The 22,417-nt window shown below is 52.9% G+C and overlaps 7 non-coding genes and 2 pseudogenes across 7 annotated transcripts; 4 read left to right on the forward strand and 5 right to left on the reverse strand.

Annotated features, from left to right (window-relative positions):
- Positions 1 to 302: 302 nt before the first annotated feature.
- On the reverse strand, positions 303 to 466 carry LOC138229374 (U1 spliceosomal RNA). The gene has a single exon (XR_011185794.1). It is a non-coding gene; the product is annotated as a U1 spliceosomal RNA (small nuclear RNA).
- A 1,806-nt stretch (positions 467 to 2,272) lies between these two features.
- Positions 2,273 to 2,391, forward strand: LOC138229332 (5S ribosomal RNA; annotated as a pseudogene).
- A 635-nt stretch (positions 2,392 to 3,026) lies between these two features.
- Positions 3,027 to 3,190, reverse strand: LOC138229375 (U1 spliceosomal RNA). Its single transcript, XR_011185795.1, has one exon. It is a non-coding gene; the product is annotated as a U1 spliceosomal RNA (small nuclear RNA).
- Positions 3,191 to 4,997: 1,807 nt separating this feature from the next.
- LOC138229334 (5S ribosomal RNA) lies at positions 4,998 to 5,116 on the forward strand (annotated as a pseudogene).
- A 636-nt stretch (positions 5,117 to 5,752) lies between these two features.
- On the reverse strand, positions 5,753 to 5,922 carry LOC138229420 (U1 spliceosomal RNA). Its single transcript, XR_011185837.1, has one exon. It is a non-coding gene; the product is annotated as a U1 spliceosomal RNA (small nuclear RNA).
- Positions 5,923 to 12,862: 6,940 nt separating this feature from the next.
- LOC138229604 (5S ribosomal RNA) lies at positions 12,863 to 12,981 on the forward strand. The gene has a single exon (XR_011186014.1). It is a non-coding gene; the product is annotated as a 5S ribosomal RNA (ribosomal RNA).
- Positions 12,982 to 13,617: 636 nt separating this feature from the next.
- Positions 13,618 to 13,787, reverse strand: LOC138229430 (U1 spliceosomal RNA). The gene has a single exon (XR_011185847.1). It is a non-coding gene; the product is annotated as a U1 spliceosomal RNA (small nuclear RNA).
- Positions 13,788 to 20,504: 6,717 nt separating this feature from the next.
- LOC138229605 (5S ribosomal RNA) lies at positions 20,505 to 20,623 on the forward strand. The gene has a single exon (XR_011186015.1). It is a non-coding gene; the product is annotated as a 5S ribosomal RNA (ribosomal RNA).
- A 636-nt stretch (positions 20,624 to 21,259) lies between these two features.
- Positions 21,260 to 21,429, reverse strand: LOC138229434 (U1 spliceosomal RNA). Its single transcript, XR_011185849.1, has one exon. It is a non-coding gene; the product is annotated as a U1 spliceosomal RNA (small nuclear RNA).
- Positions 21,430 to 22,417: the final 988 nt, after the last annotated feature.

The following is a 22,417-nucleotide window of genomic DNA, read 5'->3' on the forward strand; positions in this document are numbered from 1 at the left end:
AGAAAACGGGTGAAACTGTCTTTAGACTCAGCATACAGTACCGAGGCCCCCCATGACCAAATAAAGGCTAACCTCGATAATCAGCCTAAAGAACGCAGACTACAGCAAAACGACTGACTTTGAAAAGGGAATGAACGTCCGGAAGGAGTAGTGGAACTAGCTTGAGATGCTTCTCCGGACCCCTAACTAAAAGCCAGCGAGAACCAGCAGCGGCGTCCACTCCTGTCGAACCGGGATCCTTCCGCAGCCACGCAGCTCGTGGTGTCCTAACCCTCCCGTATCTGATTTTGGACCAAGCACATCAGGGGAGAGCGCGAACGCAGTCCCCCACTACCAGAAATTATGCAGTCGAGATTCCCACATTTGGGGAATTCGCAGGGGTCAGCACAGCCGGAGTGCAATGGCCGAGCCTCGCCCTGGGTGAACCTCCTTCTTGATCAAGGTATCTCCCCTGCCAGGTAAGTATGAGTTAAACAGGCCCCTGCAAGCGGCCCGCACCCACAGCACAAATCGCGCAGCCTAGGCCACCTGCTCGCCCCGCACGCCACCGCCTCCTGCTGGGCCCACTCTTTCACATACTCACACGCCACACTAACACTCAAAAGTGTGGGCAAAACGAGAAAACGAGCGCGCCGTTTCCTACACATCTGCAGTCGCCGTTGCGCATTCGCAGCATGTCCCGGGATACAATTCGGCCTCATTTGCATAACTCCAGACCGGCAGATCGCCACGCAAGCTCGAGACATGCGCCTGCCACACACCGAACAAACCTTTTCAGCAATTTCCAAAAAACGGGCCTGCTCGACTGCCCACAAGGCTCCGTCTCTTACCTGCTCTCCAGAGCCTGCTGCCTTCTGTGCTTTTCTCTCGGCACCGCTGCAGCGCACACAACTCCTGCAGCGGGAGGGGGGGAGAAAGTTCCCGCGCTCCGCCGCAGGGAAGGCTCGCTCCGTGCGCACACGTCCTTTCGATGCCAGTCCAACAAGTGCTCCGCATTAGCTGCGTCGGGGCTCCGGCGTGTCGCACCTCACCTCACCTCGCACTGCCCCCTCCTTGAATGTCTGCCGCTGGGCATGCCCCGCTCTCCTCCGCCTTATCTTATCGCGTGTGAGCACCGACAATGGCCACAATGCCGGGGAATGGCACCTGTAAAGTGTTAATTGGGGCACAGGAACAGCCCGTCTCGTCTCGGGGGGGCCGGCTTCAGAGACAATACAGCAAACACAGCGGGGCGGGGGAAGAAGACGACACCACACATGCGGGTACATTCAGCTCCGGCGGGAACGAGACATTTGTCGGTCTTTTCAAGTGCCGAGAGCCGAGCAATCCTTCACTTGTATCGTTTCTCCCCGGTGACTAGATCTGGCCCTGCGACTCTCGACTGGGCTCACCCCCGGGGCAGCCCAGCAGGTGTGAGCCTGGCTGGCACCCGGATGGGAGATTCCACCCCGGAAAAGCTCCGGTTGCTGCTGCTCCTGCAAGAGGTGTGACTGGGACCAGTAGGGAGCGCTCACCCTGCGGGCTGTGTGGCTCTCTTACGCTCCAGCCTCCTGATGGCGACACTCTGCTGCACAAACAGGCGCCGTCCTTCGGGGGAGGCGTCAAACCTAGGTCCCGACCCTCCTCGGCCATTAGGAAACCCCAGGGCGTCTCTCAAAAAGAGACGCCGGGGGTGTCCCTCTGGTGTTAGTGCTCCCCTTTACACATCAGTCGGGGTCTCCTCCTAATCCCCGTCTCACCTGTAACAATCAATGACGAGGCCCCCCTGTCCGTGAGATTTAGTACTCGCGCAAGAGACCGGGGGCAGAGCGCGAACGCGGTCCCCCGCCCCCCACAAAGTGCGCGCTCCGGGTTCCCTCTCGGGGCCTGCAACACAGCGGAAGGGCAGCGAGAAGGAGCCTCTTGCTCTGACGCCGCAAGGCCACAAGAGGGCGGAGGCGCCGCGCGCCCGGCCGACGTGTTGGACCGGTGCGCTTTACGTGCTGAAATAAACACGCGAAAGCCCCGAAATGTTTCCAGAGTGCTGTGCACTGGAGGTTTTTGTCTGGTGAAGACTTGCCTGGTGCTCCTCCGTGCAGATTGTTTGTCCTCCTCCAGTGCGGGACGAGCCAACACAAGGGAGCGCATTCGCCAACATCCAGGCACGCAATGCGATTTGGAAAGCAGCTCCTTTCCAAAGAGTTGCACACGAACGATCCTTCAGTCCCGCTCGGGGGGCACGGAACCCCCGCCACACACAGCTTCAAGTAGCGAGTCAGGCGCCAGGGCTTTCACTTACGGCCACACCACCCTGAACACGCCCGATCTTGTCTGATCTCGAAAGCTAAGCAGTGTCGGGCCTGGTTAGTACTTGGATGGGAGACTGCCTGGGAATACCAGGTGCTGTAAGCTTTTGCTCTCCCAGCCAGCAGGGGTCGCCGTTGGTGCCGTAGGCTTTTGGAGGAAAACCTGCAGGATGGAAAGGTGATCTATAGCCTCATCTCTAGAGATGTTTTGTTGCTGTGGCATGTGTGTGACCCATATTCAAAAAAAAAAACCCGTCTGTAAAACGAATATCGAAGCTGCCTCTAAATCTGCAAATGAAGATGAGTCAATAAACCACTCGTTTTTCGTATAACTAGACATATTTCATTTGTTACCGATTTCATTCATTGAGCACGGATACAATAGAGGTACAGCCATTCACTGTTTGACATGTCTGCACTGGTACAGAACCGAGCAATCAGAAAACGGGTGAAACTGTCTTTAGACTCAGCATACAGTACCGAGGCCCCCCATGACCAAATAAAGGCTAACCTCGATAATCAGCCTAAAGAACGCAGACTACAGCAAAACGACTGACTTTGAAAAGGGAATGAACGTCCGGAAGGAGTAGTGGAACTAGCTTGAGATGCTTTTCCGGACCCCTAACTAAAAGCCAGCGAGAACCAGCAGCGGCGTCCACTCCTGTCGAACCGGGATCCTTCCGCAGCCACGCAGCTCGTGGTGTCCTAACCCTCCCGTATCTGATTTTGGACCAAGCACATCAGGGGAGAGCGCGAACGCAGTCCCCCACTACCAGAAATTATGCAGTCGAGATTCCCACATTTGGGGAATTCGCAGGGGTCAGCACAGCCGGAGTGCAATGGCCGAGCCTCGCCCTGGGTGAACCTCCTTCTTGATCAAGGTATCTCCCCTGCCAGGTAAGTATGAGTTAAACAGGCCCCTGCAAGCGGCCCGCACCCACAGCACAAATCGCGCAGCCTAGGCCACCTCCTCGCCTCGCACGCCACCGCCTCCTGCTGGGCCCACTCTTTCACACACTCACACGCCACACTAACACTCAAAAGTGTGGGCAAAACGAGAAAACGAGCGCGCCGTTTCCTACACATCTACAGTCGCCGTTGCGCATTCGCAGCATGTCCCGGGATGCAATTCGGCCTCATTTGCATAACTCCAGACCGGCAGATCGCCACGCAAGCTCGCGACGTGCGCCTGCCACACACCAAACAAACCTTTTCAGCAATTTCCAAAAAACGGGCCTGCTCGCCTGCCCACAAGGCTCCGTCTCTTACCTGCTCTCCAGAGCCTGCTGCCTTCTGTGCTTTTCTCTCGGCACCGCTGCAGTGCACACAACTCCTGCAGCGGGAGGGGGGGAGAAAGTTCCCGCGCTCCGCCGCAGGGAAGGCTCGCTCCGTGCGCACACGTCCTTTCGATGCCAGTCCAACAAGTGCTCCGCATTAGCTGCGTCGGGGCTCCGGCGTGTCGCACCTCACCTCACCTCGCACTGCCCCCTCCTTGAATGTCTGCCGCTGGGCATGCCCCGCTCTCCTCCGCCTTATCTTATCGCGTGTGAGCACCGACAATGGCCACAATGCCGGGGAATGGCACCTGTAAAGTGTTAATTGGGGCACAGGAACAGCCCGTCTCGTCTCGGGGGGGCCGGCTTCAGAGACAATACAGCAAACACAGCGGGGCGGGGGAAGAAGACGACACCACACATGCGGGTACATTCAGCTCCGGCGGGAACGAGACATTTGTCGGTCTTTTCAAGTGCCGAGAGCCGAGCAATCCTTCACTTGTATCGTTTCTCCCCGGTGACTAGATCTGGCCCTGCGACTCTCGACTGGGCTCACCCCCGGGGCAGCCCAGCAGGTGTGAGCCTGGCCGGCACCCGGATGGGAGATTCCACCCCGGAAAAGCTCCGGTTGCTGCTGCTCCTGCAAGAGGTGTGACTGGGACCAGTAGGGAGCGCTCACCCTGCGGGCTGTGTGGCTCTCTTACGCCCCAGCCTCCTGATGGCGACACTCTGCTGCACAAACAGGCGCCGTCCTTCGGGGGAGGCGTCAAACCGAGGTCCCGACCCTCCTTGGCCATTAGGAAACCCCAGGGCGTCTCTCAAAAAGAGACGCCGGGGGTGTCCCTCTGGTGTTAGTGCTCCCCTTTACCCATCAGTCGGGGTCTCCTCCTAATCCCCGTCTCACCTGTAACAATCAATGACGAGGCCCCCCTGTCCGTGAGATTTAGTACTCGCGCAAGAGACCGGGGGCAGAGCGCGAACGCGGTCCCCCGCCCCCCACAAAGTGCGCGCTCCGGGTTCCCTCTCGGGGCCCTGCAACACAGCGGAAGGGCAGCGAGAAGGAGCCTCTTGCTCTGACGCCGCAAGGCCACAAGAGGGCGGAGGCGCCGCGCGCCTGGCCGACGTGTTGGACCGGTGTGCTTTACGTGCTGAAATAAACACGCGAAAGCCCTGAAATGTTTCCAGAGTGCTGTGCACTGGAGGTTTTTGTCTGGTGAAGACTTGCCTGGTGCTCCTCCGTGCAGATTGTTTGTCCTCCTCCAGTGCGGGACGAGCCAACACAAGGGAGCGCATTCGCCAACATCAAGGCACGCAATGCGATTTGGAAAGCAGCTCCTTTCCAAAGAGTTGCACACGAACGATCCTTCAGTCCCGCTCGGGGGGCACGGAACCCCCGCCACACACAGCTTCAAGTAGCGAGTCAGGCGGTGGGGCTTTCGCTTACGGCCACACCACCCTGAACACGCCCAATCTCGTCTGATATCGGAAGCTAAGCAGCGTCGGGCCTGGTTAGTACTTGGATGGGAGACTGCCTGGGAATACCAGGTGCTGTAAGCTTTTGCTCTCCCGGCCAGCAGGGGTCGCCGTTGGTGCCGTAGGCTTTGGGAGGAAAAACTGCAGGATGGAAAGGTGATCTATAGCCTCATCTCTAGAGATGTTTTGTTGCTGTGGCATGTGTGTGACCCATATTCAAAAAAAAAAACCCGTCTGTAAAACGAATATCGAAGCTGCCTCTAAATCTGCAAATGAAGATGAGTCGATAAACCACTCGTTTTTCGTATAACTAGACATATATTCATTTGTTACCGATTTCATTCATTGAGCACGGATACAATAGAGGTACAGCCATTCACTGTTTGACATGTCTGCACTGGTACAGAACCGAGCAATCAGAAAACGGGTGAAACTGTCTTTAGACTCAGCATACAGTACCGAGGCCCCCCATGACCAAATAAAGGCTAACCTCGATAATCAGCCTAAAGAACGCAGACTACAGCAAAACGACTGACTTTGAAAAGGGAATGAACGTCCGGAAGGAGTAGTGGAACTAGCTTGAGATGCTTCTCCGGACCCCTAACTAAAAGCCAGCGAGAACCAGCAGCGGCGTCCACTCCTGTCGAACCGGGATCCTTCCGCAGCCACGCAGCTCGTGGTGTCCTAACCCTCCCGTATCTGATTTTGGACCAAGCACATCAGGGGAGAGCGCGAACGCAGTCCCCCACTACCAGAAATTATGCAGTCGAGATTCCCACATTTGGGGAATTCGCAGGGGTCAGCACAGCCGGAGTGCAATGGCCGAGCCTCGCCCTGGGTGAACCGATTTCGATTTTTAAGAACTTTATTTTCTTTTCACAAAAAAATACAGGAAATCACAAATCAGAAAGCTTTACATTAATATACATACTTAAAACAGTATATATGATCACATCTCATTACATTTTGACACGGTAACAGTTACATAGCAACAATTTTCTTTTTTTCTGGTGCAAATCACATTCTTTATTTAAACATGATAATGTTTTTCACAGTTTCTTGAGATGTTGACCTATGCTCTCTATTTCCCACAGATTTTCTGCTTCCTCCCTCCCTTCTCTCCACAGATCTCTGAGGTAATAGTTCTCTCGGGTGATGAACAGGGCCAGGCTACCTGCTGCCTTGACTGGGACCTCGATGCCTTTGAACAGCCCCATGTTCCTCACTCTCCACAGGGCGTCTTTCCCACTGTTCACCACGGCCCAGATCCTGTCAAACACGTCAGGGGGAAGTTTGACAGGAGAGATGCCGTATATGATGAAAGCGGCGGTCAGGGTAAATTGGGGCGAGAGAGCCTGCAACCAATCTTCAAACTGGGCCCAGAAGGCCTTCGCAAAAAAGCAGGACCACAGGAGATGGGTCACAGTCTCCTCCTCGCCGCAGCCCACCCTAACGCAGCGAGGGCTGGGGGTGAGGCCCCTACGGTACAAGAAAGTTCGTACCGGTAAGCACTGGTGGACGACACTCCAGGCTAAATCTCTGTGAATGTTGCACAGAAATTTAGAGGATGTGTGTTTCCACACCTTCCTTGTTTGGGCTGATGTTAAAATGCCCACAGGGGTCTGCCTATTGTTCTGGGGTGCTACGAAATCTTCCAGTTTTTGGACGCTGACATCTCGGAGGGGAATATGGCCAATTGGGTGAGATCTTAGAAAACTTTTAACTGTCCCATAAATTGCAGGGCATGTGTCAGAGAGTGGGACGTCCAGCTTGGGTCTGACACCCCACACTCTGAACACCTCCCTACCTACCCAGAGCCTGGAAAAATAAGTCCAGGTACGCGCTGCAGGTGCTGTTGCAAAGCCTCTCAGCACAGAGGCCAGGAAAATGCACAGCAGCTTCGTAGCAATATCTGGGACAGACTTCCCCCCTGAGGGTAGCGGCCTGTACATTATTTCCCTTCTGAGTCTTTCCTGCTTCCCACCCCATAGAAATTGAAACATCAATCTCCTCAGCACCGCCGCAACACGGTGTGGGATTGGGAAGGTAGAAGCCAGAAAATTCAAGACAGGCAAGAGCTCGGCTTTGATGACCAGCACCTTCCCTGTCATGGTGAGGTCTCGGTCCTTCCATTGCATCAGTTTTTTGTTTAAGATTGGCAATTTGTTCTGCCAATTTACTGTTCCCATCTCTTCTCCAAAATACACCCCCAGGACCTTAATTCTCTTCTCTTGCAGCCTGAGATCATGTCCTTCTTTTGGCTCCCTCCAGTTCTGATAAAAAATCTCACTCTTAGATGTGTTAATTTTTGCGGAGGAAGCCAAAGAGAACCGATCACAGCACTGCAGAGCTCTGCTAATTGAGGCATTGTCAGAGAGGAGCAGGGTGACGTCATCCATGTATAGAGATGTCTTTACCTCTCCTCCCCCACTTCCAGGCACTGGTATCCCATTAATGGCCTGATCCTGGCGCAAGGCACAGGCTAAGGGCTCCATAGCCAAAACGAATAACAAGGGGGATAATGGGCAGCCCTGCCTCACCCCTGAACAGACTTCAAAGGTGCGTGATCTATTGCCATTAACCATGACTCTGCTGTTGCTACCTGTGTACAGCAGGTTAATCCACTTTCTCATGATGGGGCCAAACTTCATGTGCTCAAGTACCGATGTTAAGTACTGCCGGTTTAGGCGGTCAAAGGCCTTTTCTAGGTCTACACCTAAAATGCACAGAGGGAGGGAGCGATCCTCAGAGTACAGACAGACATCCCTCAACAAGGCCAGGTTGTCGCTCATCAGGCGTCCTGCTATCCCACAAGTCTGTTCTTTCCCTACCAGTGAGGCCACTACATTTTGTAGGCGCAGGAAAAGGGCTTTGGACAGGATCTTAGTGTCCACGCCTAACAGGCTGAGGGGTCTCCAGTTCTTTATGTCATTTTTTGCTCCTTTCTTAAACAAGAGAGAGATAGTGCCTTCTCTTAAGGAGTCAGGCAGCAATTCTGTCTTGTAGCTTTCCTCGAATAGGAGCAGTAGCGGATCCTGAAGCAGATCCCAAAAGGTGCAATAAAATTCTTTAGGGAGCCCGTCAGCACCCGGAGTTTTTCCCTTCTGTAAGCTCTCCATAGCCTGTCTCAGCTCTTCTACTGTCAAATCCCTCTCAAGTACTTCCCTATCTTCTTCACTCAAAATGTTTTCTAGCTTTGAGGTAAAAAAATGAATATCTTCATCCTTTACCTCTGTAGAGCTGTACAGTCTTGAGTAGAAGGCCTCGGTGCAGGAGAGGATAGCACTCGGCTCTGTTCTCTCTCGTCCCTCCTCATCAACTACACTTTCCATGACAGTCTTGGAGCCTACCACTTTCCTGAAAAAGAAGCGAGTACACTTCTCATTTTCTTCCAAGAACTGCACTCTGCTTCTTAACAGCACTCCTCGACTACTTTCTTCGGCTATGCTCCGGATGTCCTTTTTTAAAAGGGCGATATCCTCGAGCACATCGAAGCCACTGTGCAGCATCGTGTAGAGACGCTGCAGCTGCCTCTGTTTCCTGGCTAGCACTCCTCTCCGTCTGGCAGCAGCCTTCCTTCCCTCAGCCATGAAAAAGGCCTTTGTCCTCACCTTCACCTCCTCCCACCACTCTCCTACTGACCCGTACAGACACTGCAAGGACAGCCACTGTGATAGTTTCTCCTTGTAGCGGGATACTACCCCCTCGTTCTCTAGCAGTTTTGTGTTGAGTTTCCAGAGGCCTGGGCCAAAGACAGTCCCGCCCTGGAGTTCCACTCTACACCCTAAAGCCTGATGATCTGAGAAGAAGACAGGCTGAAGAGTGACCCCAACAACTTTCACTCTCTCTGAGGCAAAGCAATAGTCAATTCTGGAGCTGCTATTCCTCCCTGACCATGTATATCCTGCTGTTGTGGGATATATACATCTATATGTGTCTGAGAGTTTAAAGTCTTGAACTAAGTTTTGCAGGGCCAGTGAGCTGGAATCCAATTTTATCGGCGAGCTAGACTGCCTGTCTGTGTGCTCTAAGATACAATTAAAATCCCCTCCCACTATCACGTCTGTGCTGCATAACAATAGGGGGGAGAGTGCCTTGAGTAGCTCCACCCTTCCTCCTACGTCAGTAGGGCAATACACATTGATTAGCCGCAGGTTAACGGTCCCCCATTCCACATCCACACACAGCAACCTGCCATCTATGACCCTCTGAATACTTTTCAATTTGAATGCCCATCCTTTGAAAAGAATGGCCACGCCAGAGGCTCTGTTGTTATTGTCCCCTGACCAAACAGAAGGCCCTTTATCCCACCTATCTTCAAAACTTTTATACCTCTCTTGATAGGCTAAAGCACACTCCTGCAACATCAACACATCTCCCTCTCTCTGCTGGAGGTAATCAAAGACAGACTGGCATTTAACTCTGTCATTGATACCTCTTGTGTTAAGAGAAATTATGTTAAGAGCCATATTACATAAGAAAGTGGAACCAGTCTTTACAAAACACATTTCTCTTCGGTCTCACCTGTTACCTTTTTCTTTTTCTTTTTCTTCTTACCAATTTCCTGCCAGCCATCCTCTGAATGAGCCTTCATCAGGGTGGCAGCAGTAAAAGCGTTCACAGAGTCCATTTCAAGGAAGGGGGTAGAGGGAGGGGTGGAGAGGTTCCAGCTGTCCCCATCGCCATGCTCTCCTTCCTCCTCGCTCGGGGAGAAAACAGAGTCATTTTTTCTTTTCCTCAAGTCCAGCTCCTGGGAGCACTGAGGGGAAAGGGGTGCAGCCGATGCACCAGTCTCCTCTTCCCCCTCACCCACCAGCTGCTGCAGATCCTCCGTGATGGACTGGATGGAGGAGAGGAGGGCATCTGTAGCACTTGCAGAGTCTGAGAAAAGCAGCTCCGCTGAATCCTGGGTATCCTCGCTGGACCCGCTCCACCGGGGGGCCCCACACTGGCCCTCGTTCTGAGGAGCAGGAGTGGGGGAGGGGTCCTCGCTGTTCTCGGGGGTTTTCAAACCCTCGTGCTTGTCTGGTGCAGTCTGCGGTTGTGGGGGCGTAGTGGATTTCTCTTCCACCAGCCCCGGAGCCACAGCAGGACTGATCCTGGCTGGAGGCTGAGAGTCTTTGTCCAACAAGGGTTCTTTGTTTGACTTGTTGTTTGCTTTGGATTTTCGGGCCGGTTTGGCTGAAACAAGCACTGCCTCATCCTTTCTCATTTTGAGTTTATTGGCGTAGGCGTGAGGGCAGTTCTTAAAAACGTGTCCTTCCGAGCCACATAAATTGCACTTTGGCAGCATTGAACAGTCAGAGGCTAAATGTCCCTGTTTGCCACAGGTCTTGCAGCATTTCACAGTGCAGGACGATGCCAGGTGTCCCACAGCACCACAGCGCCGACACACCTTTGGTTGTCCCACATAAAACACATAGCCATTGCAGGCGCCCAGCCGGATTGTAGAGGGCAGGTGCCTTAAGCCTCCATTTACGCTGTCCGGTAGCAAGCGAACCTCGAATTTCCTTGCTCCTGTTTTTATACCATCAACATCTCTAACCTCAGTTCCATGGTGGACGGTGCAGTACTGGTTAAGCCAGGTGTGAATGTCCTCCGTCTTTGCCAGTTCCGAGAACATAACAACATGCACCGTTTTCCTCTCTCTCTGTGTCAGAGGCTGCAAGTTGATCTTCTCAAGTGCAGGAACTTTCCCTCTTTTTGCCTCAAACACATCCACGCATTGTTCAAACAGAGGATAGGTAGCAAATACAACCTCAAATGCTTTCTGACCTGGGAGAGCGAAGATGAAATCCAAGTGCCGAGGTTCAAAGCCAAGTTCCTTCTGTAACACTTTTCTGCTGAACTGCATACGATCCATGAAGAGGTCATCCAAGAGCTCAAAACGTACAGCATTCTTACGGGATCCAAAGGTTGCCATTTCAAAAACCGCAAATCGAACACTGCTTCCAACAAAAGAAAAACAATCCAACTACTCCACCTACAGGCTGATCAAGGTATCTCCCCTGCCAGGTAAGTATGAGTTAAACAGGCCCCTGCAAGCGGCCCGCACCCACAGCACAAATCGCGCAGCCTAGGCCACCTCCTCGCCCCGCACGCCACCGCCTCCTGCTGGGCCCACTCTTTCACACACTCACACGCCACACTAACACTCAAAAGTGTGGGCAAAACGAGAAAACGAGCGCGCCGTTTCCTACACATCTGCAGTCGCCGTTGCGCATTCGCAGCATGTCCCGGGATGCAATTCGGCCTCATTTGCATAACTCCAGACCGGCAGATCGCCACGCAAGCTCGCGACGTGCGCCTGCCACACACCGAACAAACCTTTTCAGCAATTTCCAAAAAACGGGCCTGCTCGCCTGCCCACAAGGCTCCGTCTCTTACCTGCTCTCCAGAGCCTGCTGCCTTCTGTGCTTTTCTCTCGGCACCGCTGCAGCGCACACAACTCCTGCAGCGGGAGGGGGGGAGAAAGTTCCCGCGCTCCGCCGCAGGGAAGGCTCGCTCCGTGCGCACACGTCCTTTCGATGCCAGTCCAACAAGTGCTCCGCATTAGCTGCGTCGGGGCTCCGGCGTGTCGCACCTCACCTCACCTCGCACTGCCCCCTCCTTGAATGTCTGCCGCTGGGCATGCCCCGCTCTCCTCCGCCTTATCTTATCGCGTGTGAGCACCGACAATGGCCACAATGCCGGGGAATGGCACCTGTAAAGTGTTAATTGGGGCACAGGAACAGCCCGTCTCGTCTCGGGGGGGCCGGCTTCAGAGACAATACAGCAAACACAGCGGGGCGGGGGAAGAAGACGACACCACACATGCGGGTACATTCAGCTCCGGCGGGAACGAGACATTTGTCGGTCTTTTCAAGTGCCGAGAGCCGAGCAATCCTTCACTTGCATCGTTTCTCCCCGGTGACTAGATCTGGCCCTGCGACTCTCGACTGGGCTCACCCCCGGGGCAGCCCAGCAGGTGTGAGCCTGGCCGGCACCCGGATGGGAGATTCCACCCCGGAAAAGCTCCGGTTGCTGCTGCTCCTGCAAGAGGTGTGACTGGGACCAGTAGGGAGCGCTCACCCTGCGGGCTGTGTGGCTCTCTTACGCCCCAGCCTCCTGATGGCGACACTCTGCTGCACAAACAGGCGCCGTCCTTCGGGGGAGGCGTCAAACCGAGGTCCCGACCCTCCTTGGCCATTAGGAAACCCCAGGGCGTCTCTCAAAAAGAGACGCCGTGGGTGTCCCTCTGGTGTTAGTGCTCCCCTTTACCCATCAGTCGGGGTCTCCTCCTAATCCCCGTCTCACCTGTAACAATCAATGACGAGGCCCCCCTGTCCGTGAGATTTAGTACTCGCGCAAGAGACCGGGGGCAGAGCGCGAACGCGGTCCCCCGCCCCCCACAAAGTGCGCGCTCCGGGTTCCCTCTCGGGGCCCTGCAACACAGCGGAAGGGCAGCGAGAAGGAGCCTCTTGCTCTGATGCTGCAAGGCCACAAGAGGGCGGAGGCGCCGCGCGCCCGGCCGACGTGTTGGACCGGTGCGCTTTACGTGCTGAAATAAACACACGAAAGCCCCGAAATGTTTCCAGAGTGCTGTGCACTGGAGGTTTTTGTCTGGTGAAGACTTGCCTGGTGCTCCTCCGTGCAGATTGTTTGTCCTCCTCCAGTGCGGGACGAGCCAACACAAGGGAGCGCATTCGCCAACATCCAGGCACGCAATGCGATTTGGAAAGCAGCTCCTTTCCAAAGAGTTGCACACGAACGATCCTTCAGTCCCGCTCGGGGGGCACGGAACCCCCGCCACACACAGCTTCAAGTAGCGAGTCAGGCGCCGGGGCTTTCGCTTTCAGCCACACCACCCTGAACACGCCCGATCTCGTCTGATCTCGGAAGCTAAGCAGCGTCGGGCCTGGTTAGTACTTGGATGGGAGACTGCCTGGGAATACCAGGTGCTGTAAGCTTTTGCTCTCCCGGCCAGCAGGGGTCGCCGTTGGTGCCGTAGGCTTTGGGAGGAAAACCTGCAGGATGGAAAGGTGATCTATAGCCTCATCTCTAGAGATGTTTTGTTGCTGTGGCATGTGTGTGACCCATATTCCAAAAAAAAAACCCGTCTGTAAAACGAATATCGAAGCTGCCTCTAAATCTGCAAATGAAGATGAGTCGATAAACCACTCGTTTTTCGTATAACTAGACATATATTCATTTGTTACCGATTTCATTCATTGAGCACGGATACAATAGAGGTACAGCCATTCACTGTTTGACATGTCTGCACTGGTACAGAACCGAGCAATCAGAAAACGGGTGAAACTGTCTTTAGACTCAGCATACAGTACCGAGGCCCCCCATGACCAAATAAAGGCTAACCTCGATAATCAGCCTAAAGAACGCAGACTACAGCAAAACGACTGACTTTGAAAAGGGAATGAACGTCCGGAAGGAGTAGTGGAACTAGCTTGAGATGCTTCTCCGGACCCCTAACTAAAAGCCAGCGAGAACCAGCAGCGGCGTCCACTCCTGTCGAACCGGGATCCTTCCGCAGCCACGCAGCTCGTGGTGTCCTAACCTTCCTGTATCTGATTTTGGACCAAGCACATCAGGGTAGAGCGCGAACGCAGTCCCCCACTACCAGAAATTATGCAGTCGAGATTCCCACATTTGGGGAATTCGCAGGGGTCAGCACAGCCGGAGTGCAATGGCCGAGCCTCGCCCTGGGTGAACCGATTTCGATTTTTAAGAACTTTATTTTCTTTTCACAAAAAAATACAGGAAATCACAAATCAGAAAGCTTTACATTAATATACATACTTAAAACAGTATATATGATCACATCTCATTACATTTTGACACGGAACCAGTTACATAGCAACAATTTCTTTTTTTCTGGTGCAAATCACATTCTTTACTTAAACATGATAATGTTTTTCACAGTTTCTTGAGATACTGTCCAATGCCCTCTATTTCCCACAGATTTTCTGCTTCCTCCCTCCCTTCTCTCCACAGATCTCTGAGGTAATAGTTCTCTCGGGTGATGAACAGGGCCAGGCTACCTGCTGCCTTGACTGGGACCTCGATGCCTTTGAACAGCCCCATGTTCCTCACTCTCCACAGGGCGTCTTTCCCACTGTTCACCACGGCCCAGATCCTGTCAAACACGTCAGGAGGAAGCTTGACAGGAGAGATGCCGTATATGATGAAAGCAGCGGTCAGGGTAAATTGGGGCGAGAGAGCCTGCAACCAATCTTCAAACTGTGCCCAGAAGGCCTTAGCAAAAAAGCAGGACCACAGGAGGTGGGTCACAGTCTCCTCCTCGCCGCAGCCCACCCTAACGCAGCGAGGGCTGGGGGTGAGGCCCCTACGGTACAAGAAAGTTCGTACCGGTAAGCACTGGTGGACGACACTCCAGGCTAAATCTCTGTGAATGTTGCACAGAAATTTAGAGGATGTGTGTTTCCACACCTTCCTTGTTTGGGCTGATGTTAAAATGCCCACAGGGGTCTGCCTATTGTTCTGGGGTGCTACGAAATCTTCCAGTTTTTGGACGCTGACATCTCGGAGGGGAATATGGCCAATTGGGTGAGATCTTAGAAAACTTTTAACTGTCCCATAAATTGCAGGGCATGTGTCAGAGAGTGGGACGTCCAGCTTGGGTCTGACACCCCACACTCTGAACACCTCCCTACCTACCCAGAGCCTGGAAAAATAAGTCCAGGTACGCGCTGCAGGTGCTGTTGCAAAGCCTCTCAGCACAGAGGCCAGGAAAATGCACAGCAGCTTCGTAGCAATATCTGGGACAGACTTCCCCCCTGAGGGTAGCGGCCTGTACATTATTTCCCTTCTGAGTCTTTCCTGCTTCCCACCCCATAGAAATTGAAACATCAATCTCCTCAGCACCGCCGCAACACGGTGTGGGATTGGGAAGGTAGAAGCCAGAAAATTCAAGACAGGCAAGAGCTCGGCTTTGATGACCAGCACCTTCCCTGTCATGGTGAGGTCTCGGTCCTTCCATTGCATCAGTTTTTTGTTTAAGATTGGCAATTTGTTCTGCCAATTTACTGTTCCCATCTCTTCTCCAAAATACACCCCCAGGACCTTAATTCTCTTCTCTTGCAGCCTGAGATCATGTCCTTCTTTTGGCTCCCTCCAGTTCTGATAAAAAATCTCACTCTTAGATGTGTTAATTTTTGCGGAGGAAGCCAAAGAGAACCGATCACAGCACTGCAGAGCTCTGCTAATTGAGGCATTGTCAGAGAGGAGCAGGGTGACGTCATCCATGTATAGAGATGTCTTTACCTCTCCTCCCCCACTTCCAGGCACTGGTATCCCATTAATGGCCTGATCCTGGCGCAAGGCACAGGCTAAGGGCTCCATAGCCAAAACGAATAACAAGGGGGATAATGGGCAGCCCTGCCTCACCCCTGAACAGACTTCAAAGGTGCGTGATCTATTGCCATTAACCATGACTCTGCTGTTGCTACCTGTGTACAGCAGGTTAATCCACTTTCTCATGATGGGGCCAAACTTCATGTGCTCAAGTACCGATGTTAAGTACTGCCGGTTTAGGCGGTCAAAGGCCTTTTCTAGGTCTACACCTAAAATGCACAGAGGGAGGGAGCGATCCTCAGAGTACAGACAGACATCCCTCAACAAGGCCAGGTTGTCGCTCATCAGGCGTCCTGCTATCCCACAAGTCTGTTCTTTCCCTACCAGTGAGGCCACTACATTTTGTAGGCGCAGGAAAAGGGCTTTGGACAGGATCTTAGTGTCCACGCCTAACAGGCTGAGGGGTCTCCAGTTCTTTATGTCATTTTTTGCTCCTTTCTTAAACAAGAGAGAGATAGTGCCTTCTCTTAAGGAGTCAGGCAGCAATTCTGTCTTGTAGCTTTCCTCGAATAGGAGCAGTAGCGGATCCTGAAGCAGATCCCAAAAGGTGCAATAAAATTCTTTAGGGAGCCCGTCAGCACCCGGAGTTTTCCCCTTCTGTAAGCTCTCCATAGCCTGTCTCAGCTCTTCTACTGTCAAATCCCTCTCAAGTACTTCCCTATCTTCTTCACTCAAAATGTTTTCTAGCTTTGAGGTAAAAAAATGAATATCTTCATCCTTTACCTCTGTAGAGCTGTACAGTCTTGAGTAGAAGGCCTCGGTGCAGGAGAGGATAGCACTCGGCTCTGTTCTCTCTCGTCCCTCCTCATCAACTACACTTTCCATGACAGTCTTGGAGCCTACCACTTTCCTGAAAAAGAAGCGAGTACACTTCTCATTTTCTTCCAAGAACTGCACTCTGCTTCTTAACAGCACTCCTCGACTACTTTCTTCGGCTATGCTCCGGATGTCCTTTTTTAAAAGGGCGATATCCTCGAGCACATCGAAGCCACTGTGCAGCATCGTGTAGAGACGCTGCAGCTGCCTCTGTTTCCTGGCTAGCACTCCTCTCCGTCTGGCAGCAGCCTTCCTTCCCTCAGCCATGAAAAAGGCCTTTGTCCTCACCTTCACCTCCTCCCACCACTCTCCTACTGACCCGTACAGACACTGCAAGGACAGCCACTGTGATAGTTTCTCCTTGTAGCGGGATACTACCCCCTCGTTCTCTAGCAGTTTTGTGTTGAGTTTCCAGAGGCCTGGGCCAAAGACAGTCCCGCCCTGGAGTTCCACTCTACACCCTAAAGCCTGATGATCTGAGAAGAAGACAGGCTGAAGAGTGACCCCAACAACTTTCACTCTCTCTGAGGCAAAGCAATAGTCAATTCTGGAGCTGCTATTCCTCCCTGACCATGTATATCCTGCTGTTGTGGGATATATACATCTATATGTGTCTGAGAGTTTAAAGTCTTGAACTAAGTTTTGCAGGGCCAGTGAGCTGGAATCCAATTTTATCGGCGAGCTAGACTGCCTGTCTGTGTGCTCTAAGATACAATTAAAATCCCCTCCCACTATCACGTCTGTGCTGCATAACAATAGGGGGGAGAGTGCCTTGAGTAGCTCCACCCTTCCTCCTACGTCAGTAGGGCAATACACATTGATTAGCCGCAGGTTAACGGTCCCCCATTCCACATCCACACACAGCAACCTGCCATCTATGACCCTCTGAATACTTTTCAATTTGAATGCCCATCCTTTGAAAAGAATGGCCACGCCAGAGGCTCTGTTGTTATTGTCCCCTGACCAAACAGAAGGCCCTTTATCCCACCTATCTTCAAAACTTTTATACCTCTCTTGATAGGCTAAAGCACACTCCTGCAACATCAACACATCTCCCTCTCTCTGCTGGAGGTAATCAAAGACAGACTGGCATTTAACTCTGTCATTGATACCTCTTGTGTTAAGAGAAATTATGTTAAGAGCCATATTACATAAGAAAGTGGAACCAGTCTTTACAAAACACATTTCTCTTCGGTCTCACCTGTTACCTTTTTCTTTTTCTTTTTCTTCTTACCAATTTCCTGCCAGCCATCCTCTGAATGAGCCTTCATCAGGGTGGCAGCAGTAAAAGCGTTCACAGAGTCCATTTCAAGGAAGGGGGTAGAGGGAGGGGTGGAGAGGTTCCAGCTGTCCCCATCGCCATGCTCTCCTTCCTCCTCGCTCGGGGAGAAAACAGAGTCATTTTTTCTTTTCCTCAAGTCCAGCTCCTGGGAGCACTGAGGGGAAAGGGGTGCAGCCGATGCACCAGTCTCCTCTTCCCCCTCACCCACCAGCTGCTGCAGATCCTCCGTGATGGACTGGATGGAGGAGAGGAGGGCATCTGTAGCACTTGCAGAGTCTGAGAAAAGCAGCTCCGCTGAATCCTGGGTATCCTCGCTGGACCCGCTCCACCGGGGGGCCCCACACTGGCCCTCGTTCTGAGGAGCAGGAGTGGGGGAGGGGTCCTCGCTGTTCTCGGGGGTTTTCAAACCCTCGTGCTTGTCTGGTGCAGTCTGCGGTTGTGGGGGCGTAGTGGATTTCTCTTCCACCAGCCCCGGAGCCACAGCAGGACTGATCCTGGCTGGAGGCTGAGAGTCTTTGTCCAACAAGGGTTCTTTGTTTGACTTGTTGTTTGCTTTGGATTTTCGGGCCGGTTTGGCTGAAACAAGCACTGCCTCATCCTTTCTCATTTTGAGTTTATTGGCGTAGGCGTGAGGGCAGTTCTTAAAAACGTGTCCTTCCGAGCCACATAAATTGCACTTTGGCAGCATTGAACAGTCAGAGGCTAAATGTCCCTGTTTGCCACAGGTCTTGCAGCATTTCACAGTGCAGGACGATGCCAGGTGTCCCACAGCACCACAGCGCCGACACACCTTTGGTTGTCCCACATAAAACACATAGCCATTGCAGGCGCCCAGCCGGATTGTAGAGGGCAGGTGCCTTAAGCCTCCATTTACGCTGTCCGGTAGCAAGCGAACCTCGAATTTCCTTGCTCCTGTTTTTATACCATCAACATCTCTAACCTCAGTTCCATGGTGGACGGTGCAGTACTGGTTAAGCCAGGTGTGAATGTCCTCCGTCTTTGCCAGTTCCGAGAACATAACAACATGCACCGTTTTCCTCTCTCTCTGTGTCAGAGGCTGCAAGTTGATCTTCTCAAGTGCAGGAACTTTGCCTCTTTTTGCCTCAAACACATCCACGCATTGTTCAAACAGAGGATAGGTAGCAAATACAACCTCAAATGCTTTCTGACCTGGGAGAGCGAAGATGAAATCCAAGTGCCGAGGTTCAAAGCCAAGTTCCTTCTGTAACACTTTTCTGCTGAACTGCATACGATCCATGAAGAGGTCATCCAAGAGCTCAAAACGTACAGCATTCTTACGGGATCCAAAGGTTGCCATTTCAAAAACCGCAAATCGGACACTGCTTCCAACAAAAGAAAAACAATCCAACTACTCCACCTACAGGCTGATCAAGGTATCTCCCCTGCCAGGTAAGTATGAACCTCCTTCTTGATCAAAGTATCTCCCCTGCCAGGTAAGTATGAGTTAAACAGGCCCCTGCAAGCGGCCCGCACCCACAGCACAAATCGCGCAGCCTAGGCCACCTCCTCGCCCCGCACGCCACCGCCTCCTGCTGGGCCCACTCTTTCACACACTCACACGCCACACTAACACTCAAAAGTGTGGGCAAAACGAGAAAACGAGCGCGCCGTTTCCTACACATCTGCAGTCGCCGTTGCGCATTCGCAGCATGTCCCGGGATGCAATTCGGCCTCATTTGCATAACTCCAGACCGGCAGATCGCCACGCAAGCTCGCGACGTGCGCCTGCCACACACCGAACAAACCTTTTCAGCAATTTCCAAAAAACGGGCCTGCTCGCCTGCCCACAAGGCTCCGTCTCTTACCTGCTCTCCAGAGCCTGCTGCCTTCTGTGCTTTTCTCTCGGCACCGCTGCAGCGCACACAACTCCTGCAGCGGGAGGGGGGGAGAAAGTTCCCGCGCTCCGCCGCAGGGAAGGCTCGCTCCGTGCGCACACGTCCTTTCGATGCCAGTCCAACAAGTGCTCCGCATTAGCTGCGTCGGGGCTCCGGCGTGTCGCACCTCACCTCACCTCGCACTGCCCCCTCCTTGAATGTCTGCCGCTGGGCATGCCCCGCTCTCCTCCGCCTTATCTTATCGCGTGTGAGCACCGACAATGGCCACAATGCCGGGGAATGGCACCTGTAAAGTGTTAATTGGGGCACAGGAACAGCCCGTCTCGTCTCGGGGGGGCCGGCTTCAGAGACAATACAGCAAACACAGCGGGGCGGGGGAAGAAGACGACACCACACATGCGGGTACATTCAGCTCCGGCGGGAACGAGACATTTGTCGGTCTTTTCAAGTGCCGAGAGCCGAGCAATCCTTCACTTGCATCGTTTCTCCCCGGTGACTAGATCTGGCCCTGCGACTCTCGACTGGGCTCAAAAAGAGACGCCGTGGGTGTCCCTCTGGTGTTAGTGCTCCCCTTTACCCATCAGTCGGGGTCTCCTCCTAATCCCCGTCTCACCTGTAACAATCAATGACGAGGCCCCCCTGTCCGTGAGATTTAGTACTCGCGCAAGAGACCGGGGGCAGAGCGCGAACGCGGTCCCCCGCCCCCCACAAAGTGCGCGCTCCGGGTTCCCTCTCGGGGCCCTGCAACACAGCGGAAGGGCAGCGAGAAGGAGCCTCTTGCTCTGATGCCGCAAGGCCACAAGAGGGCGGAGGCGCCGCGCGCCCGGCCGACGTGTTGGACCGGTGCGCTTTACGTGCTGAAATAAACACACGAAAGCCCCGAAATGTTTCCAGAGTGCTGTGCACTGGAGGTTTTTGTCTGGTGAAGACTTGCCTGGTGCTCCTCCGTGCAGATTGTTTGTCCTCCTCCAGTGCGGGACGAGCCAACACAAGGGAGCGCATTCGCCAACATCCAGGCACGCAATGCGATTTGGAAAGCAGCTCCTTTCCAAAGAGTTGCACACGAACGATCCTTCAGTCCCGCTCGGGGGGCACGGAACCCCCGCCACACACAGCTTCAAGTAGCGAGTCAGGCGCCGGGGCTTTTGCTTTCAGCCACACCACCCTGAACACGCCCGATCTCGTCTGATCTCGGAAGCTAAGCAGCGTCGGGCCTGGTTAGTACTTGGATGGGAGACTGCCTGGGAATACCAGGTGCTGTAAGCTTTTGCTCTCCCGGCCAGCAGGGGTCGCCGTTGGTGCCGTAGGCTTTGGGAGGAAAACCTGCAGGATGGAAAGGTGATCTATAGCCTCATCTCTAGAGATGTTTTGTTGCTGTGGCATGTGTGTGACCCATATTCCAAAAAAAAAACCCGTCTGTAAAACGAATATCGAAGCTGCCTCTAAATCTGCAAATGAAGATGAGTCGATAAACCACTCGTTTTTCGTATAACTAGACATATATTCATTTGTTACCGATTTCATTCATTGAGCACGGATACAATAGAGGTACAGCCATTCACTGTTTGACATGTCTGCACTGGTACAGAACCGAGCAATCAGAAAACGGGTGAAACTGTCTTTAGACTCAGCATACAGTACCGAGGCCCCCCATGACCAAATAAAGGCTAACCTCGATAATCAGCCTAAAGAACGCAGACTACAGCAAAACGACTGACTTTGAAAAGGGAATGAACGTCCGGAAGGAGTAGTGGAACTAGCTTGAGATGCTTCTCCGGACCCCTAACTAAAAGCCAGCGAGAACCAGCAGCGGCGTCCACTCCTGTCGAACCGGGATCCTTCCGCAGCCACGCAGCTCGTGGTGTCCTAACCTTCCTGTATCTGATTTTGGACCAAGCACATCAGGGTAGAGCGCGAACGCAGTCCCCCACTACCAGATATTATGCAGTCGAGATTCCCACATTTGGGGAATTCGCAGGGGTCAGCACAGCCGGAGTGCAATGGCCGAGCCTCGCCCTGGGTGAACCGATTTCGATTTTTAAGAACTTTATTTTCTTTTCACAAAAAAATACAGGAAATCACAAATCAGAAAGCTTTACATTAATATACATACTTAAAACAGTATATATGATCACATCTCATTACATTTTGACACGGTAACAGTTACATAGCAACAATTTTCTTTTTTTCTGGTGCAAATCACATTCTTTATTTAAACATGATAATGTTTTTCACAGTTTCTTGAGATACTGTCCAATTCCCTCTATTTCCCACAGATTTTCTGCTTCCTCCCTCCCTTCTCTCCACAGATCTCTGAGGTAATAGTTCTCTCGGGTGATGAACAGCGCCAGGCTACCTGCTGCCTTGACTGGGACCTCGATGCCTTTGAACAGCCCCATGTTCCTCACTCTCCACAGGGCGTCTTTCCCACTGTTCACCACGGCCCAGATCCTGTCAAACACGTCAGGAGGAAGTTTGACAGGAGAGATGCCGTATATGATGAAAGCAGCGGTCAGGGTAAATTGGGGCGAGAGAGCCTGCAACCAATCTTCAAACTGTGCCCAGAAGGCCTTAGCAAAAAAGCAGGACCACAGGAGATGGGTCACAGTCTCCTCCTCGCCGCAGCCCACCCTAACGCAGCGAGGGCTGGGGGTGAGGCCCCTACGGTACAAGAAAGTTCGTACCGGTAAGCACTGGTGGACGACACTCCAGGCTAAATCTCTGTGAATGTTGCACAGAAATTTAGAGGATGTGTGTTTCCACACCTTCCTTGTTTGGGCTGATGTTAAAATGCCCACAGGGGTCTGCCTATTGTTCTGGGGTGCTACGAAATCTTCCAGTTTTTGGACGCTGACATCTCGGAGGGGAATATGGCCAATTGGGTGAGATCTTAGAAAACTTTTAACTGTCCCATAAATTGCAGGGCATGTGTCAGAGAGTGGGACGTCCAGCTTGGGTCTGACACCCCACACTCTGAACACCTCCCTACCTACCCAGAGCCTGGAAAAATAAGTCCAGGTACGCGCTGCAGGTGCTGTTGCAAAGCCTCTCAGCACAGAG

Source organism: Lepisosteus oculatus, unplaced genomic scaffold (assembly GCF_040954835.1).
Source record: "Lepisosteus oculatus isolate fLepOcu1 unplaced genomic scaffold, fLepOcu1.hap2 HAP2_SCAFFOLD_45, whole genome shotgun sequence".
NCBI classification, from domain to species: Eukaryota; Metazoa; Chordata; class Actinopteri; order Semionotiformes; family Lepisosteidae; genus Lepisosteus; species Lepisosteus oculatus.